The sequence below is a fragment of the Monodelphis domestica genome, chromosome 2 (genome assembly GCF_027887165.1).
Source record: "Monodelphis domestica isolate mMonDom1 chromosome 2, mMonDom1.pri, whole genome shotgun sequence".
Taxonomy (NCBI): Eukaryota; Metazoa; Chordata; class Mammalia; order Didelphimorphia; family Didelphidae; genus Monodelphis; species Monodelphis domestica.
This window is the reverse complement of record NC_077228.1, coordinates 459,362,147-459,373,907: the sequence shown is the minus strand read 5'-3', so window position 1 is coordinate 459,373,907 and position 11,761 is coordinate 459,362,147. Positions and strand designations below refer to the sequence as shown.

At 36.4% G+C, this 11,761-nt stretch overlaps 1 long non-coding RNA gene across 1 annotated transcript; it reads right to left on the bottom strand.

The window, feature by feature from the left end:
* Positions 1 to 280: 280 nt before the first annotated feature.
* On the bottom strand, positions 281 to 10,913 carry LOC103100736 (uncharacterized). Its single transcript, XR_463225.3, has 3 exons — positions 10,405 to 10,913; positions 6,925 to 7,041; positions 281 to 5,694 (listed from the first exon to the last, which is right to left on the bottom strand). It is a non-coding gene; the product is annotated as an uncharacterized LOC103100736 (long non-coding RNA).
* Between the last annotated feature and the right edge of the window lie 848 nt (positions 10,914 to 11,761).

Genomic DNA, 11,761 nt, shown 5'->3' with positions numbered 1-11,761 from the left:
CCTGGCTTCCTTGGCTTCCTTCCAGTTTTAGCTCTCATCTCACTTTCTATAAGAATTCATTTTTGATCCCTAGTAATGTGAATGCTTTCTCCTTAAGATTGCCTCCAATTTACCCCGTATAGAGCTTCTATGCATGTAACTGTATACATGTTGTCTCTCCCATTGGGTTGTAAAAGGGCAAAGACTGGTTTTGCCCTTCACTGTATCCTCAGCATTTAGCACAGTGTCTGGAATATAATAGGCACTTAAATTCTTCTTGATGAACTGATAATTAATTTAAAGCAAAGGCATTTATTTAATAAGCATAGTAAGATTTTTGATTGAACATACTGTCATAAACATAGGGTACAATCTACTGAAAAATATACCCCATGGGGAAAGTGAACATTGAAAGGGGTCATGGATAAGAAGCTTCACAGTGAAAAGACAAGTCAAATCTCTGAGGTTGTATAGGCTGCCTGATCTCTCAATGGGTCCTATACCTCACTGGGTACAACGTATTTGCTGGGCTTATTTAAATAGTAATTCTTGCCACATACTCCACTGCCACATTACTCCTCTAGCGTCAGTCTTTCTCTGCTGGATGTTGCTTCTTGCTACTATCTTCAAGGCTTATTTATCTCTTGAGGGCAAGTCAACTGAGCTTCATTCTGCTGAGAACAATGGCCAGTGGACTGCTCTTAGGTCATAGCCACTCCTCTCTGATAATAGAAGCTGGGCAAAGGGCCTTTTTGGCCACTATGTGTGGGCAGAGATCAAAGTCTTCTATTATAGATAATTATAGAAAAATTTAGGGTTTATATAAGCTTACACTTCTAATATCTTTTCTGGCTTAGCAACATACCGTATTTGATTCAGAACAAAAAGTAAATTGAATAGACTAGGTTCCCTGTGCTCTACCCATCTAGCATGCATTGCAATCTTTATTATACATATTTTTCAGCACTGATTTTTTTTAATAGTTTAGGTAGATTTAAAAAAATGTTTTAAATTCAGAATGTTTTCCATGGTTACATGATTCATGATGCTTCCTCCCTATTCTTTTCTCCCCCCCTCCCAAAGCTGACAAGCAGTTCCACTGGGTTAAACATATATCATTGTTCAAAACCTATTTCCATGTTATACATATTTGCAGTAGAGTGATCTTTTAACATTAAAACCCTAATAATATCCCTATCAAACTACATGATTGATCATGTGTTTTTCTTCTGCATTTCTGTTTCCACAGTTCTTTCTCTGGATGTGAATAGCATTCATTCTCATAAGTTCCTCTGGATTGTTGTGGGTCATTGCATTGCTACTAGCAGCAAAGTCAATTACATTTGATTGTGCCACAGTGTATCCACCTCTGGGTACAACATTCTCCTGGTTCTGATCCTTTTACTCTGCATCAATTCCTGGAGGTTGTTCCAGTTCATGTGGAATTCCTCCAATTAATTATTCCTTTCAACACAATAACACTCCATCACCAAATATGTTATAATTTGTTCAGCCATTCCCCAATCAATGGACACTCCTTCATTTTCCAATTTATTGCCACCATAAAGAGCATGGCTATAAATATTTTTGTACAAATCTTTTTCCTTATTATCTCTTTGGGGTACAAACCCAACAGTGGCATGGATGGGTCAAAGGGTAGACATTCTTTTAAAGCCTTTTGGGTATAGTTCTGTAAAATTGAAAATCTGTTACCCTAAAAAAAAAAAGAACTACATTTCCCAGGAGCCCACTGACTTCCTGCCATTATATACTTCCTGTAGACAGGGCATATTAGGTGGGAATGTGAAGGGTCCCACCTCTTTGGCTTGGTGACAGTGAGCTTGGTGGTGGTAAGGCAGGTATCTGAACTGACTGATCAGCCATGGGCATGTGGTTTTGGCTTTTTTTTTTTTGTATTCTTCTTACTCCTTTATTTCTAATGATCCATAATAAATCTCCTAAAATATAATATTTTTATTGTAGACATTTATTTTAATTTTTACATTTGATGGCAACCACTAGTTGGAGAAGAAATTCTCAATTTTTTAAGATAGCTTAGATAATTTTTTTAAAGCTACATTTCTCCTGCCAAGGCTTTTCACTCTGCCCCTCCCCCCCCATTGTCAAAGAATCCAAGAGAAGTCCAAACTCTCTTCAGAGCTGATGCTTTACTTCTATCATCCTCACCTTTTGCCCAGTTGTCCTCCCTACCAGCTGGACTATTTTTAGCTGGGGGATTCTTGGTGAAGAAGAGATAAACACTTCTCTTGCCCATCTGCTTAAGCCCATATTCCTCAGTTCCTCACTGCTGCCTCTGGCAGTGCTGCTGCTGCTGCTACTACCTGTTCCTGCTCCTGCTCCTACTCCTGAATCCTCCTCTTGATATCTGGCCCCCAACCCCGACAGCTGTTGTTGGTCCTGCTGGCCTGATGGTAGCTGCCACTGTATCTTTGGAACTCAAAAACTTGAAGCCACTGTTTGGGCAGCAGCTGGTAAAAACCAGGGTGTCCCTGTCCACGTGTAAAGGTAAACAAACTGTTCCCTAGTGTTTTACCTCAGAGGGGAAGAGGAAGGGAAGGAAGTTACTCTTCCAAACAGGAAGTAAAATTGCAAGCATGGCTCACTCTATGATAGAGCAATACCTTGCCTATTTCAAACAGTTTTCAGTTTTAGGATTTTTTCTACCATTCATGAATGCACTAATTCTTTCAATTATCTTACCTGAGATTCAGGGGAGAAATTCATCTCCCTACAACCCTTTGCCAATTGGGCCTGCCCAGGCTCTAGGGTTCATCCAGTTTGAGATTCCCCAAACCCATGTTCCCCCTCACTATTGGAAATCCCAGAGCCTTGACAAAAAGTAATGTAAACAGATAGAGAAAGGAATTTTAAAGAGGCTGGAGGTGAAGATTTTAAGCCTTTTCAGACTCTGTTGTTTTATGAAAGTCTCTGTATTTTATTGTATTTTGCTGATTATTTGGTTTAAGATTTAATTTTGATGTTTTAAGTTTATATATTAATGTATTCAATACTATTCTGTTACATGGAATCAGTTTAATATATGATGTTTTAACTATTAGATATATTCTTTTACCTTTCCCCTATGACTACTGAACAAAATATTGTAAAATATTATAAAAGTCCATAAACAGGTTTTTTTTTTTCCATTTTGCATTTGTTAATTGTCACATAGATGATGGATGGACTTAACCTGGCTAACAACTTTTGAAAAATTTAATGAGCTAAATATCTCAAATTGATTTTAAGGGGTCTTCAGAAACCATTTTAGATAATTAGTGGTTTCTGAATGGATGATATTTTCCATTTATATTTATATTATAAAGAATGGTGTATTAAAGGTAGAGAATCAAAGAGATGTTCCAACCAAGGTATTTATATGAGGCAGGAAGGCAAAAAAGAGCTCCCACAAAAACTCTTCAGTTTAATTTACTTCCACCAGAAGAATCTAGATTTCTTGATGATGTTCTAGACTGAAATATGTTTTACTTTGTTTAAAAATATGTTTGCCAAGGTTGAAAGATTTGCTACACCTGTCAAAAATTGCGACAAATATCCATCACTTTGTAGATTATTTTATGACATACAGCAACTTATTTGAAATATGATAGTGGGTTTATTTGCTATTGTAATTAACTGAGCTATTGTGAATTTGGGGGACTTCTTTGAATGTGCATTATCTACTATATTACTGTTTTATTCTGAAAATCATTTGTACTCACACAGTGGTTAAGTTAAAAAGGAAATGGATCTCATTTTTTTGGTAAGAAACCTTTGTATTCTACCTTTCCTTGGCTGACACGGTGTGTCACTGATTGTAAGCTATATATATTTTTTTATTTTTAAAACTCTTTTTTATTATTGTTTTTTCTTGCATGTGCAATATAGTATCTGAGTTTTATTTTTTCTCTCCTTTTTGTATTTGAAGCACATGTCAACAGTATTGAGAAGATTTTTCTTTAATTTTTTAAATTTTGCAGTAATATAAGTTTAAAATACATTTGTTCTAATAGTAATGCATGCCCCAAAAGCCTTAAACTATAAAAATGATGCCATTGATTGTTGAAAAAAATTATGAGACTTTGCTTAATGATTTTGTCTGATTCCAGGAGAAGGGAATACAAAAAGAGCCATTACACAGTGCCAAAGAAGCACAAAGCTAAACTACAGTGCCAATCGAGCACAAGGTCAAAGACACCAACCAATCTCAAAGGGATTGATGAAATTTTGAGCCAAGATAAAAGGGCTTGAACTTGTTTGGGGTTCCAGTTTGTGGCTATTTTGACATATGTCTATTGTCCTACATTCTACCAAGTATCTCAAATTTGGCTCCTACCCGACTCCTATAATCTAGTCCCTATTCCTTCTTTCATTGTGTGGCAAAATTTTCTGTAGTCCTGGCTGCTGATTGGGAAAGTACATAATTAAATAAATGACTTTAATTGGTCCTGATTCAAGGACCTGTTATAGGTTTATTTTCCTTTACTTAAAATTTTTATACATAAGACTTTGAGAGTCTACATTTCATCCAGAAATTATTTTTTCTTTTTTCTTTGGATTTTTTTTTTATGTTTTTGATTTCTCTTGTCAATTGATTCTTATACCTCACAACTCAGCCATGCAATCCTAAGTGATCCCGGTGTTTTTCAACACCCTCTTCGGGGGGGGGGGGGGGAGGAAGTATTATTATTCTAAAATGCAAAATTTAAATTCTTTTGAGTGTAATTTTAGGTTAAGAAACATACTACCTCTTCGAATGCAGAAAGTGAAAGCCTGCACAGACCACATGCTGCACCAAAAGATCTAGAGTGAACTTTGGGATGTGGTGATTTGAACCATGTGAAGTTGAATGCATTTGTTTTGTATGCATACTCTTATGCTTAAGGGGACTGCTCTCTAACTGACTTTTTCTCAATATGCCTAGTAATCATTGGTTTTGTTCACTTTTCTTCTTATCCTCAAATTATTGTAATTTCAAAGTTGGTTATGTTTACAAGATCCATTGGAGAGGCTAGTCTTCCACAGATCTCAGGGGATTATATCCCCCCTGAGAATTGAAATTGAAAATCTGTTACTCCCCCAAAAGAACTACATTTCCAGGGAGCCCACTGACTTCCTGTTGTTACATACTTCCTTTAGACAGGGTTTATTAGGCAGGGACATGGAGGGTCCTGACTCTTTGGCTTGATGATCGTGACCTTGGTTGTGGTAAGGTGGGCATCTGAACTGGCTGATCAGCCATGGGCATGTGGTCATTTTTTTTATTTTTGTATTCCTTTTATTCCTTTATTTCTAATGATCCCTAATAAATCTCCTAAATATAATATTCTTATTATTGAGATTTAATTTTAACTTTTACAGTTCCAAATTGTCCTCCAGAATGGTTGGATCATTCACAACTCCACCAACAGTCCAGCACTAATTCTTAAGTGCTCAGGAAATTATATTTTGGCTAGTGAAAATCTTAAATTTTCTTTGAATTTTTCTGTTTCAATAGATATCTCTAATTATCTTCATTATGATCTTTTATCTTCATCATAGGAACACACAATGCAGAAGAACCAATCAACTATTAAAATATTTCTTGTTCATTTGGGGGTCATGCTAATGACATTTCCATTGACCCCTTGATGTTTCTAAGGAGAAGTGAGGGGTCTTTCCATTTAGCTGCCACATCTTTATATCTTCTGGTTTTACCTGTAACAATAAGTCAAAACTGATTAAATTCAGTTCCTTAATATATCATATCAGCAGTTAGCAGACAGTCATGTTATATTTAGAATAATTATCCTAAACATTTAATATCAACGTTAAGGTAATATTTACAGGTGCTCTAAAAATTATGTAGTTCTTAGCCCCTTTGACTTCCTTTTCTACTTTTCTGTCTTTGCCACAATATAAAGTGGAAAGTGTCACTCATGATGAAAGACCATTTAATATTTTCCTGGATTATCATATCCAAAGAATTATTGACCTATAAGCCAACTTACTGGTAGAACCTCTCTGTCCTTAGCAAGGCTGCTTTTTGAACAACATTTGCTAGAACTGAACCTGAAGTCTTTCTGGCTTGGTAGTATCTGCCAAAGCTCATATTTTACTGACCAAGTCTTTTAAAACCTGGGAATAAATTTTTTTAAATTTTATTTTCATTGTAAAGATATTTTGTTTTACCAATTACACATATTAACAAATTTTCACATAAGTTTTCTGAAGTTATATGATCCAAATTGTCTCCTTCCCTGCCTTCCCTCCCCACTCCTGGAATTCACAAACAATTCCATCTGGGTCATACATGTATTACATAATATCATGCATATTATATGAAATTAAAATTTTCCATCCATTTTTGTAAGAGAATAATCATGTAAAACTAAAACACCACCATAAAAAAACAAATAAACTAAAGTGACACTCAGTAGGTGTGTGAATATGGACAAGTTCCTTACTTTCTCTGTATCATAGTTCATCATAAAAGGAGGTAGACTTGATTATCTCTAAAGTCCCTTTCTTTTGAGTCAGGAAGACTCATTTTTGTGAGTTCAAATCCAGCTTCAGATGCTTCCTAGCTAGGTGACCTTAGACAAGTCACTTAATCTGTTTGCCTCAGTTTCTTTATCTATAAAATGAATGGAGAAAGGACAAACCATTCTAGTATCCTTGCCAAGAAGATCCAAATGGGATCATGAAGAGTGACACAGCACTGAAAAAATGACTAAACAACAAAAGGTCTCTTTCAGCTCTACACGATCCCTTTGATATAACCATTTTTCTTTTTCACAACAAAGGATTAAGTGGATGAGCAGAATGAGAAAGACAAAGAAAATGCTCTTTTTTAAAAAGAAGTTAAAAGTGGAAAGGTGTCCTGGAAAAGATACATTCTTAACAGTAATTGATTTTTTAAGTAATAATTTTTTTAAAGTAAGTAACCTGGTCTTCTCTCTTCCTCTTTCTTCACTTCTTTGCATCAAGTTGTTCTCCCTCCATTGATTTCCTTTGAGGAAAGTGGGAGGGGAGCACTTTCCCCACACTCTGGCTGCATGAAGGCTGCAAGAAAACAAAAACATCAAGAAAACTTTTTTAAAATGTAGCTCCCCATCTCTTTCTTGGTGCTACTTGTACTTAGGTTTCCCCAGAAAATTACTTCCCCTCTCTCAAGTTTCAAGGTACTCTCTAGGTCCACATTCCCAAAAGTATAGCTCAAAAATCCCTACTAATGATTTAACCTTCTATAGTCAGTGTAAGAACATATCAAAACAAAGGAATTTCCTAAAATGGGACAGAATGAATGAAATAATAAAGCATTCCTTCCAGAAACCTGGGGCATATTTTCCCTACCAAAAACACATCATTGGAGAAGTGGCCACACATAGAGTCTGTGTGTGGAGAGGTACATACAGTTGGGGAGCACATGTGGCTTAGGCAGCTCTTACTTCTGATAGTGAAGAACCCCAGGACCCTTTCTCTTCTTGTGGCATCTCTACCACCATGGCACAGCATCTTTGCTTCACAGTTTACTCAAATAGACCTCCTGTCCCACAGATGGGCTCTTCTTCATGGCTTAACTACCACTTACTCTCTCTCAATTCCGTAGCTGTATTTCTGGGCTTCTTCTCTGCTAGGCATATAGCATTTACTGCTAAATGATTTGCTCAGCTGCAAGATGCCATTGCCAATGGTGGGGAAAGAAGGGAGAAGAGAGAGCCATTTGCTGCATGGCTAATTCTTTTCAACTGCCAGTAGTACTCTGATCTCAATTGACTGTAATTTTATTAAAAGAACCTGGGGGATGGGGGGAGCAAGATTCCGTTAACCTGAGTTTCTTTGGGGATACTACCCACCTCTAAAGAAAGAGAAAAAAATCCATGAGGAATTTCTATGCCATGATAATGCATCAGAATTAGGTTTTTATAAAGTGTCATCTATTAAATGATTCTCTTTTTTTAAATCCTTACTTTCTGTCTTAGAATCAAGTCTAATTATAAGGCAGAAGATCAGTAAGGGCTAGGCAATGGGGGTCAAGTGACTTGCCCAGGGTCACACAGCTAGGAAGTGTCTGAGGTCAAATCTGAACCCAGGACCTTCCATCTCTAGGCCTGGTTCTCTGTCCTCTGAGTCATCTAGCTGCCCCCTATAAAATGATCTTCATAGGGTTGTTATTAGTGTAATAGATGTTGAAACCCACAGAGCATTCATGGAATTAATCATATAAAAGCTATCATGTAGAATATGTCTTGGGTGTCCCAGTTACTTTTGGCTTACCTTCAAAACACTTGCCACTTTGTGATGATGGAGTAAACCTTGGGTTGCCCCCTGGTCCTCCAACATGATGGTGTTGCCAGGTAGAACTGGTTACTAAGCCAGGAGATCTAACCTACTCAGTGGATTTTTAAAAGGGAGTCACCAAAGGAATGTAATTAAAGTCTTTGCTGCAAGTTTCTACATATCCCAGATATACAAGTAACTGAGTTGAATATATCCGAATATGTACCATGCCTCAAGTTTTAAATAGTCAAAGGATATGCATAGGCAGTTTTCAAAAGAAGAAATTCAAGCTATTAATAGTCATGTAAAAATGTTCTAAACTATCAATAATATCCATTATAGAGAAAATGTTTTTTTTTTTTTAACTATTTGTTAATTCTGTTTAAGGGCAGCTAGAAATCACAGTAGAGAGAGTGCCAGGCCTGGAGTCAGAAGACTCATCTTCCTGATTTCAAACCTGGTTTCAGACACTTACTAGATGTGTGACCCTAGGCAAGTCACTTGACCCTGTTTGCCTTGGTTTCCTAATCTGTAATATTAGCTGGAAAAGGAATAGAAAATTTGTCAAGAAAATCTCAAATGGGGTTGTAAAGAGTTGAACATGACTGAAATGACTAAATAACAACAATATTGTTTGGATCTGTCTTTATGTGGCTAGAAAATTGTCTAATCCTAAAAGTTTGATTTTCTGTCAAGATCAGGTTGACCTCAGAGATACACCAGGGAAGCTGGATGGTTTTAAGGAGTATGTAGGTCCCATCCAGTACTTCATTTGAGTCTACCCAAAGCTTGTGTTTTGCGTTTCCCAAATTAGATTGATTTACCTGCTGATATACATCTCAAACTGTCCTTCTAGAGACTACTGTCCATCATGCAAATTTCCTTAAGCCCATAATTCTATATGATGTAATTTCTCACAAAAACTTGAAGGAGGAGCTACAACTTCTTTCTGGCTCTTTCTCCACAAAATGACCTAATAATACATTTCTTTTTAAAATTCTTTCACATTATGTGGTTCATTTTCATGACACACAACATTAGAACAACTTTGAGATTCTAATTCACATCTATCAGGTTGGCAAAGATGACAAAGAAAGAAATTGATAAACGTTGGAGGGAAATGGGCTCATCAATGCTGTTCATGGAACTATGACTTGGTCCCACCGTTCTGAAAAAACAATTTGGAACTGTGTCCCCAAACCCATTGAAATATATATTTTGGGGAATGGAAGGAAAACAAAGTAAATGCTCATTAAAAAAAAGTTAAAAAGAGAAAGCTGTACTAGTGAAAAAATATTTTTAGTAGTAATCACCTTTTTAAGCTATCATTTAAAAAAGTGATTAACCTGGCCTTCTATCTTTTTCTCTTTAATTCTCCTTGTATCAAATCACCCTCCCTCCATAGGTTTCCTATGAAGAAATAGGAGAAAGGAAAAACCTATTCCCACACCTTGGCATTATGTTCTTGTACTCTTCAGGAAAACTGTGAGTGAAATGGATACTTAGCTAAGTGAGTTGAGCCTGGACCTTGAGGCTTCTAGTTGCCTTTGCTATTTTTATCTGAGCATAGATAATGAAACAGGGATCCTCAGAGAGATATGAACAGCTTTTAAACCAGTCTTTGGAATTTGAGAGATTTAAGGATCCTGGTTCTTAAACAGTTCCTATCTATATTACAGAGCTGCTTTCTCAGCACAGTGCTTCTGAGAGGAGATGGCCATCAGCCAGAGGATGAGTGCAAGTCCTGACCTGACTTGTCAGAAGACATACACCTGGAGGGTAGTGTTTGGAAATGCAGAACTGAGAAGAAATGTGAAGTGTTTATTTAACAAACCATCAAATTGTATCCTTCCTTGTTGTTGTAAGTATCAATCTACCAGGAGAGTTTAAGACCTGGGAAATGTAATAATTAAATTTTAATGGTTTGACTGAAATATATGCTCAAAGTTGAAATTACTTTACTAACTTTTATTTACAAAAGAGGTAGAAAGAGTGAAAGTAGAGAAATGCAAAAAGGTAGAGAAAACATTAACCTCTCTAACTAAATATTATTCCAGTGCTTGGCTCAGTCAGGACTTAATTAATCTTCAACCAGAATTAAACTCTGTCCAGAAGACAGGAAGAGAAAGCCAGCTGTCCACTCACCCACGTTTCCTCCAAGAGGCAGAGTCAAGACAAGGACTGGAGCCGAAGGTGACTTCTGAGTCCAACTATTTCCCCTGAACTGAACTTCTTCCTTAAGCTGACTTCCTTATTGAAGCCAACTTCCTTAACCCCAAAAATTCATATAGTGGCTTCCTGTCTCCTCCCCTCTTCACAGAAGCCAATCAATCACAGCTTCCAGATTGTCTACTAATGCCCAGGGGGCAGTGTTTGTGGGAACCAATTCGCACCTTCTGGAGGAGTGAATACTCATCCAAAAGGTTCACAGTTTCTGAGGGTGTGAACTATTAAAAGAATTCAAAAATTTCTGACTATTTGAATTAGAAAAAAGAGTAGAGCTCTCCAAGTATCTTGATGGCTTCTCACCTAGTACTAGGTAGGGTTGTAAAATTTAAAATTAAATCTTAATAATAAAGATATATTTTATGAGGTTTATTAATGATCATTAGAAATCAAGGAATAAAGACCAGGTGCCCATGACTGATTAGCCATTTTCAAAATCCCCATTCACCACCATCACCATGCTGGCTATACACCCAAGAGCAGGAGCAGGACTGCCCAATGAATATTTATTCCTTGTCTATAGGAAGTATGCAATGACAGGAAGTCAGTGGGCTCCTGGGAAATGTAGTTCTTTTTTTAGGGTAACAGATTTTTAATTATACATTCCCCCCTAGAAGACTAGTCTCTCCAATGGATCTTATAAACATAACCAATTTTGAAATTACAATAATTTGGGGATAAAATGAAAAGAGAACAAAATCAATTATTGCTAGGCACATTGACAAAAAAACCAGTTACGGGGTAGTTCCCTTTGGCATAAGAGTATACATACAAAACAAATGCATTCAACCCACACAGTTCATATCACCACATTCCAAAGTTCACTCTGCATCTTTTGGTGCAGTGTGTTGTCTGTGGAGGCATCTTCATGGTGTCTTTGCCAAACATTTCACTTTCTGGATTCAGAGAGGTAGCATGTTTCTTAACCTAAAATTACTCTCAAAAGAATTTAAACTTTTCATTTTAGAATAATAATACATTACTTCACGAAGAGAGTGTTGAAAAACAGAGGGATCACTTAGGAATGCATGGCTGAGTTATGAGGTATATGAATCAATTATCAAAAGAAAAAAAAAACAAAAAATAAAAGAAAAACAAATGGAAGAAAAAATAAACTTCTTTTGGGAGAAAGAAAAAAATCAAAATCAGAATCAAAATATCAAAAAATCTATGTACATAATATTTTGAGTAAGCAAGAATAAATTCATAATAGGCCCTTGTATTTTGGGTTCAATTTAATAAATTTCTAACAGGCCCTTGTATTAAGGTCCAATTG